The sequence below is a fragment of the Peromyscus maniculatus genome, chromosome 16 (genome assembly GCF_049852395.1).
Source record: "Peromyscus maniculatus bairdii isolate BWxNUB_F1_BW_parent chromosome 16, HU_Pman_BW_mat_3.1, whole genome shotgun sequence".
In the NCBI taxonomy this organism is placed as follows: Eukaryota; Metazoa; Chordata; class Mammalia; order Rodentia; family Cricetidae; genus Peromyscus; species Peromyscus maniculatus.
This window is the reverse complement of record NC_134867.1, coordinates 12,370,494-12,379,727: the sequence shown is the minus strand read 5'-3', so window position 1 is coordinate 12,379,727 and position 9,234 is coordinate 12,370,494. Positions and strand designations below refer to the sequence as shown.

The 9,234-nt window shown below is 47.4% G+C and overlaps 1 pseudogene; it reads left to right on the top strand.

Moving 5' to 3' along the window:
- The first annotated feature begins 239 nt into the window (after positions 1-239).
- LOC102918891 (proteasome maturation protein pseudogene) lies at positions 240-1,059 on the top strand (annotated as a pseudogene).
- The last annotated feature ends 8,175 nt before the right edge of the window (positions 1,060-9,234 follow it).

Sequence of the window (9,234 nt, the reverse complement as noted above, 5' to 3'; positions counted from 1 at the left end):
GTACTCAGTGCACTATTCTTTCAACACTTTTATAAATCTATAATTACTCCAAAATAAAAAATACTTACATCAAAATTTCCTTAAGTGAGGTAAGCAAAGACTTAAGCCTGCAGTCCTAGTGCCCAGGAAGCCGAGGAAAAAGAAACCCAAGTTCAAGGCCAGCATGAGCTACAGAGTGAGTTCCAGGCTAGCCTGGGCTGTGCAGTGAAACCTATCTCTAAAATCCCCCTTTCCCTTAAGATTAGGACAAGTGGAAGGATGGCCTCAAGATGCTGACTAGCACTGTAAGAAACTGAAGTAAGCAAGAGGGAGCCGTCGCTCAGAGACAGAGCGCTCGCCTTGCATGAACAGCAAGGCACTGGCTTCAATCCCCAACAATGCAAAAACAAACCAGGGAAGAAGAGAAAAAGAAACAAGTTTTATCAGGATCAAAAGGGGAAGAAAGCAAAACAAAGCAGGCATTGTTCATGCTGTCTCTAGAAACCATGGTTTAGGAATTTGGTATCAGAGCGGACTTAGAAGCGTTCGCAGAGCGGCTTCCGAGATGAACGCCGGAGGCCTTGGGTCGCAGCTGAAGGACAGTATTCCAGTTACAGAGCTCTCAGCGACTGGGCCTTTTGAGAGTCAGGATCTCTCCGGAAAGGGTTTTCTTCTGTGAAAGATGAACTTTTGCCCAGTCACCCTCTTGAATTATCAGAAAAAAATCTCCAGCTCAACCAAGACAAGATGAACTTTCTCACCCTGAGAAACATCTGGGGTCTGTTTGCCCCCCTGAAGTTACAGATGGAGTTCAAGGCAGTGCAGCAGATCCAGCGCCTTCCATTCCTTCCAAGCTCAAACCTGGCCCTGGATATTTTGGGGGGCAGTGATGAGACCATTGGTGTTGAGGATACTCTTAGTGATCTGTCATAGAGTGAACACTTGATGGTGGAGCACCAGCTGGGCCTGCTGTAGAGCGGGTGCCGTGCAGGAACCACGGAAGCGCACTGTGTAGCTGCCTCCCCCGGTCTGATGGACACATGAAAGCATTGACAAGATTGCTCGGTCAAAATAAAAAAAAAAAAAAAAAGAATTTGGTATAATTAAGCCAGGCGCCACCACGCCTTTAGCCCCAGCACTTGGGAGGCAGAGGCAGGCAGATCTCTGAGTTTGAGGTCTGGTCTACAGAGAGAGTTCCAGGACAGCCAGGGCTACACAGAGAAATCCTTGTCTTGATAAAACAAACAAATAAAATAAAATAAAATAAAAAATGAAAAATAAGTTGGCATTATTTGATATGATAATACACAAACCTAAAACTAAGTCTTTTGTCAGTACTTATCAAAACTCAAAACTCACTCTCTCTCTCTCTCTCTCTCTCTCAAATATTTACCTGATGGCTGTAATAATAATAAAAATGTAGTTATTTAAACCTCCATTATAATTTCAATTTTAAAATTATATTTTACTTTAAAGTGAACCTGTTTTGCTGATTCTTTATAGGGAAATAAAATTTTGCACAGAAAATATAAAAGAAAATTTGATTCAATGGAAAGGTACACAATGATCGTGGATGGAAAACCACATTCTAAAGGTATCGTTTTCCCATGAATTAATATGTAACTCAGTGGAAGTTCCTTGAAAATCCCATTCAAGTTTATCCTGGGTTTTTCCCTTTCCTAGAGTAGCTCCCTCCCACCAAGGTCAGACCATGAGAAAGCTGTGTGACGCTATGCGCTGTAGAAACACCCTCAGCTGCTCTTTGCCATCATCCTCTCGTAATGCTCTGGGCCCCACCTCCGCAAAGGTGATGGGCAGGTGAAGTCTGGAGTTTGGCCTATGACAGGACTGGATTTTGATATCAACTGAGTTCAATGTTTTTAACAGAATTGCAAAGGAGAAAATTAGTCCCGGCTACTTCTACTGCTCTGGAACCAAAGCCTCCATTATGCTGGGCTCTGGCTAGCCAGGACATCATAAATAACGCCACCAGTGGAAAAAATGCCTTCATTCAATTCCATGAGTTTAACTCAGTGGCTCCCTGACTTCACCTCGGTTTTCTCCATCACTCCATCCCTGAGGATAGTGTCCTGAGGAGAACTTAGGTTCTGAGATGTGCACTCCATCCTCTTCCAACATGGAAAAGAGGACTCACTGAAGAGGAAAGAGCAAGTGTTTGTCACCAGCTTTCCCGTGGACATGAGCCACAGAAGGCATCCAGGAAGAACCTGGTAGGAAGACGACTCTCTCAGGCTGGAGCAGAAGTTTATGGCTGGCAGCTCATACCTAGAGATGCCATCTGTCCCACTCTGAGCCAGGTCAGCCAGCTTCCTCCTGCTTTGAAGTCTTTAGGAAGCTCCATGACACAGCTGGGGGGGGGGCGGTGGGAGACTACACCCCAAAACCACACCCATGTGTACACAAGGTCACCTAATACACAAATCATTTCATGTTACTTGAACCGCATTACCCCGTGATTACTACCTCTTAAAAAGTGGGGAAGATGTTACTTTGTAGACAGGAGGCAAACCCCCATTGCTAGTGAACATAGAAGCCCAAATTCACACGAGATTAAAAACGAAAATCTGTCCTGAACTTTTCTGCCTTTGAGCATCCCCCGGTCCTTGCCTTCCCGATTGTGCTCTGTGCCCGTACCTGCACTGACCCCTTCAGCTGAAGTTCAGGAATGGTCAGGACATCTGGCAGAGTCAATGATCTGAAAGGAGACGCAGCAGGATCGAGGGAGGAGCTTTTGGTAACTTAATTTAATGAGAGGAGAAGTCTTTCCAAACTAGGAATTTCAAGGGCAGCAGCCCGTGACCTCTCTGCACACCAGAAGGTCCGTGCCTTGAGCTACCTCCTGGCCAGCCCACTACTGACACCTTGTGGTGGAGAAACAGACCTGTTCATTTCCTAGATCGCATCAAGCCAAGGGGCCAAATTGTTAGGAATCGGCACACACACACAGATACAGAGAGGGGGGAAGAGGGAGGGAGGGAGGGAGGAAGGGAGGGAGGGAGAGCGCATCCACAGTACTAGGACTGTTGATGGTTGGTGACCCCACCCCAAAACCCAGTGGGGTCTGCTGAATTTCCTCCAGCCAAGCCAGGGCCACAGTCTCAGGTCCTCTAGGCATCACCCGCTGCTCAAGGGAAGGGCCCACAAATATAGCTCTCTCCAAACAACGGGCAGCCAAAATAAAGACTTACACATAAAAGTTGGCCTGAGCTACACACTTCAGTGGTGGGTCTACTTGGGGGCTCTGTGTCTGTAGCCATAAGGTGGGAGTGGGCTTGAGAAGGAGGTCAGAGGACACCCCGCAGGGCATAGGTCTTGTGCCAAGTGGCCTTCTGTGAATACCATTAAGGCAAATGACACTTTAAAGGCAGAAGTCACCAACGAACTTGCTTTGAAGGTAGCAAGAAAGCAATGTACTTCTAAAGAGGCAACCTCGATAGAGCAAAGGGGTACCAGATGTCTAAATGCAGAGGCCACTGCTTAGCTGAGTCACCTAACAGTGGTTCCCTGCCATTTTAAAACGTGGTACGCAATAATTTCAGCTCAAGGTACCATTAATATTCTTAGTGGGGATCACCAGTATGGCTGTGATTAGTTTAATTAATTACCTTGTAAGAATTCAGGGTGATTTTATCTGAAAGCATCATGATGGCTCCCATTAGAGCCAGGGGTCCAGACACAGGTCCCTCACCTAGAAGATGAATGTTCTGGGTTTCTTAAAGAGTGTTCTGTGAACATACGTGTATCATGAACACAGGGTCTTATTAGAAGATGCAGAGTACAGTCCCTGTAAACAAAGTGGCAAAGGCTCTAGCTGGGACTTGTGTAGGTCTCACTGACGGTGAGATCTTTGCCCTGAAGGACCTCACAAAGCACTGCTCAGAACAGCTACAAGGACATGAAAGGGTGGAGAGGGTGGGTAACCGCCTGGGGTAAGTGGGGCGTCATAGACACAGGGCTAGTGGATTTGAATATGGAAAGAAGGGCTTCCCATGTGTCAAGTGCTGCTGCTGGAGGACGGAGGAGCCTTGCACACCTCCTGAGCAGCATGTGACTGTGCCTTGGATCCAGGGAAAGAAGGAACTGTTAGCCTCCCGGAGCTCGGCCCCACAGCCCCGCCCCTCCAGCCCCGCCCCCACAGCCCCGCCCCACGGCCCCGCCCCTCCATAGTCCCGCCCCACAGCCCCTCCCCTCCACGGCCCCGCCCCTCCATAGTCCCGCCCACAGCCCCTCCCCTCCGGCCCCGCCCCACGGCCCCGCCCCAGCCCCGCCCCGCCCCTCCATAGTCCCGCCCCAGCCCCTCCCCTCCGGCCCCGCCCCCAGCCCCGCCCCCACACAGCCCTGCCAGCTCGGTAAGAGGAGAAGGCTACTCAGAGGACTAGCCTGCGGTTTTCATTTGATCCAAAAATGGATCCAAAGCTCTGGTAATCTCATCCTCTCCTTCCAAAGAAGCGAGAGGTCAGGTCCTCAGACCGGGAACGCCCATGGGGCGCCTGCACGCGTCACCACAGCAGGCCTGTGGGAGGGCCCCGAAAGCCACTGTGCAGAGGGCACCCACAAAAGCAGGCCTAGAATTTTGTGTCAGAAAATTACTTTCTTAATAAAAACCTTTTTAAAAAATCATTATTTTTTCATTCTTATTTCTCTGCCTCTTTTTCCTCCCAGTTTTCTTGAAATTTTCTTTTCTTTGCCTTTTGTTTAGGTTACTGAGATAAAGTCCCACTTTGTATGTATCCCAGGCTGGCATCATAGTGGCTTCCAGGCCAGCCAGGGATACATAGAAAGATCCTGTATCAAATAAATAAGTTGAATAAATTGTCAGGGGTGGTGATGCATGCCTTTAATCCCAGCACTTAAGAGGTAGAAACAGGCAGATCTCTGTGAGGCTAGCCTGGTCTACATAGTGAATTTCAGGACAGCCAGAGCTGCATAATAGAGAAAACCTGTCTCAAAAACAAAAGAAAACTACAACAAGAAAAGCTGAATAAATACATAAAGCCAGGTATGGTCGTAGATGTCTGTCTGTAATCGCATTGGAGAGGCTAATGCAGAGGGGGACCTCTAAGTTGAAGGCCAGCCTGGGCTGTATAGGAAGACTTGGTCCCAAAACAACAACAGCCACAAAATTTAAATAATTATATTAAAAGGGAAAGTAGAGGCCAGTGAGATCGGCTCAACAGGTAAAGGTGCTTGCCATGTGAGCCTGGTGACCCGAGTTCAAGCCCTAGGACCCACAGAAAGGTGGACAGAGAGAGCTGACTCCACAAAGTTGCCCTCTGGCTTGCACACACACACACACACACACACACACACACACACACACAAACATAGTGTGCTTCAATTCTTTTCCTATGTATATTAGCATCAATGCTCTTGCTATTATCTCTGAATACTACATTATGACGTGTCCCTGAGCATGACCTAACAACTGAGCGCAATGACATCACTCGGGTAGCCTGAAATGCCATACGGTAGACACTCACTGTGACTCAGATGCTGGGTATCTTAATAGGTTAAACTTTAAGGTGTATCCTATCTGGACGAGATGGCACACCTATTAAGAGCACTTGCTGCTCTTCCAGAGGGTCCAGGTTCTGAATCTTAGAACCCACTTGGAGCCTCACAACCAGTCCAGGGCATCTGGCGCACTCTGCTGGCCGTGATAGGCACTGCATGAATGTGGTACACGGCCACACATGCCGGCAAAACGCCCATGTACAAAAAATGAAAAGCGCATCCCAGCTGTGGTGTTGTTTTGTGACTATCCCAGACGTCCCAGGAACTACTCTCCTAGCATTTGAAAGCTGTCACCTGACTCAGAAGTCACTCACGTCATTGATGAATGTGCGAGTTCCACCCGGTGTCTTCAAGGCTTCCTTTTATCTGATACATTAACATTTAAGGAGATATTACTCAACATTTATGTCATAGCCATACTCATTCACCATTTGCAGCCAGGCACAGTTCCAAGAGCTCAGCAAAAATGAACAAGTTCCTTCAGGGAGAGTGAATTGGTTCTGTGGAATTTATAACAAAGATTGTTGCATATTTCATTATTATTTCTAAAACCGAGGGCTATACGTCCTGCATAATGGCAACATTTATAATGCACTTATGTACCTATGTCTATGTGTTTTTCCCTACAGAGCCCACAGTCAAACATTTCATTTTATCTGATATACTAGCATTTAAGATTATATTATTAGACATTATGTCAGAACCATATTCATTCATCAGGCACTGTTCACCGCATGCCATCAGTCTTCCTGGGTGTTTACATGCATGGAGCACGGCTTATATCCACCAAAGCAGCAAATCCTTCAGCTGATTAGTTTGCCATGAGATATGGGTGAAAGGAGCAAAACCCTGAGGGTCCACGTAGACCCGGGGTCTCATTTGGACACCGTTAGTCACGTGCTATCTGCTCCTGAATGCTCAGGTCACTAGTGTCAAAAATTGTGACACTGAATGGAATGAGCCATCAAGGAAGGCCTTTCTGGCTCTCAGATGTCCTCACGCACGCACTTGCCCTAAAGGAACAGTTCTGAGGTGCACAAATGCGTGGAAGCGGGATTTGACAGCAGGAACGCACCCATCTAAGAACACCATACCTACATATGCCATTGTGCATATACCTACATTGCCTACATATACCATTGTGCATATACCTATATATATGAACGTATGCCATTGTGTATATACCTACATATACCATTGTGCATATACCTACATATACCTACATATGCCATTGTGCATATACCTACATATGCCATTGTGCATATAGCTACATATACCTACATATGCCATTGTGCATATACCTACATATACCTACATATGCCATTGTGCATATACCTACATATACCTACATATGCCATTGTGCATATACCTACATATACCTACATATGCCATTGTGCATATACCTACATATGCCATTGTGCATATACCTACATATACCTACATATGCCATTGTGCATATACCTACATATACCTACATATGCCATTGTGCATATACCTACATATGCCATTGTACATATACCTACATATGCCACCTACAATGCCATCTATGAGGCCACAAGTGTATCTAAAAGGCTGTTGGTGACTGTGCTTCCAATGGAGGTGACACAGTATGTAGGCAGCCGGGGGGAACCAATGTCTTTCTAGCCCTGTCACTTTGAGATGACATAACATAACTCTTCCTGTTGCCATGGCAATGGATAAGATGTAGTATCCATGCTCCTAACTACTGTTGTCCTGACGTCCCCAGCCTCTGCCGTACTCTTCTACATGCAGGCTCTCCTGCTCCATGAAGTGGCTCCAGCCCTGAACTCTCCCGAGGGCCAGGACACGGCTCTCCCCACTGACTTCACAAGCTAAGTGGAGCCCACGGCATACTGACAGGACAAGTAATAGGAATCACTTTAGAGCTGAGAGCACCTTTGTAGCCTCCTCGGGGTAGGGCAGGAAATGGTTAATCAGGGAGGGCCTTGTTCCTGGACAGCTGATTAATTACACTGCACAGGAAGCATATAGGCCTCTGTCTCTGCTCAATGGGGAAATCCATTTTCAATTCTGACCTCAATACGGAAGTTAGTCTTCCGGCCAAAAGCAGTGTACGCTCTTCCCAGTCTCATAGCTCTGCAGAACCCAGAGAGGCCCAGGCAGAGAGGAAGCACCCGGACCTGTGGCTTGGGTCGGAGCTGGTATCCTGATGGAGGCGAGCTGTCTGCTTGGTGCAGGAAGATGTCTCTAACCAGATAGCCACTGAGATGCAGAGTAGAGCCCGAAACAAGAGCTTGCTCCCCGGTGTGAGCAGGACTAGTGGACACAGAGAAGAGCCAGCAGAGCCCGGGGGCGTCCAGACCAGGCATGGTGGCACAGCCTGTTAATGGAAGCTATTCGGGAGGCTGAGGTGGGGGGATGGCAAGTTCAAAGCCTGCCTGAGGCCAGCCTGGACCATTTAGCAAAAAATGTCTCACAAAAAAAAAACATGAAAGGAGGCGGGGCCACAACTCCGCGGTAGAGCATTTGCCTGCTGTGCCCGGAGAGGTTGGGGGAGGGGTCGATTAAGAACAATGTGGGAGGGTCCAGCATGGCAGCCCACACTGCCCTTAGCGTCACTATCCAGGAGCACACGGATGGAACTGTCCAGTGGGCATTTTTCCTCATGATAGTCTGTATTTTTATTTTGAGATGATTTAAAAAGCTACATGCATGGTTTTTATTCCATTTTCTTTTTTTAACCTTTGTAAAGTCCTAAGTTGAAAAAACCCTTCTGGAAATGGAAATCCTTATGGTCAGACTTGGAACCTGATGCCTACATTCAGGAGCCCTGCCCCTTCGTACGTTATAGAGTGAGTTCTGCTTCCACCTAATTGGGAGACACAAGTTCACACGTTCTTTGCTGTGTGTCTTTGCTGGGAGATATCTTTGTGTACGCTGTGAATATATGGCCTATGGCAAGGCAGCTTAGAGGCAAGCAGGCAATCCAAGGGGAGAGATAGGAAAGAGAAAGGCAGAGTCTGGGAGACCCTCAACTGCCACCAAAGGAACAACAAGATGCCAGCAGACTGGTACACCACAGGACACATGGCAAAACATAGATGAGTAGAAATGGGTTAATTTAAGATATAAGAACTAGCTAGCAAGAGGCCTACCATAGACCATACAGTTTGTAAATAATATTAAGCCTCTGAGTGATTATTTTATAAGCAGCTGCAGGACCACAGGGCGGGGTGGGACCAGAGAAAGCTTTCGACTACAGTTCTTCCCTGATCCAACCAGGATATAGAAAGCCACAAGGCATTTACATCTGAGAGCATGCATGTGAACAGGTTTGTGAACAAGTTCCAAAGGTGATAGAGAACTGAAGATGGACAGGTGATCCTAGGGTATGAGGCCATTGGCAGAGCTGCCATTCTTAAGGAGTTACCATGGAGACACGGAGGTAAGAAACTGTTGCTGCTAGGAGGATGTCTGAGACAGAGACGAAGAGATGGGGAGATGATACCTTCTCCCAAGCCTCTCACTGGCTGAGCGCAAGTCACCTGTCACACCGTGGGAAGGATGAGCAGCAGATCTGAGGACACACAGCTCCAGAGCCAGCACATTCTTACTTGACCCCAGAAGTAACCGCAAGGCTAGTTATCAGAATCTACAGATCACTGATGGAGAAATAAAGTCTCTAGCACATTACAGACCTCCAGAGCCAACGGCACCCAGCAGTCAACGGTGGAGCTG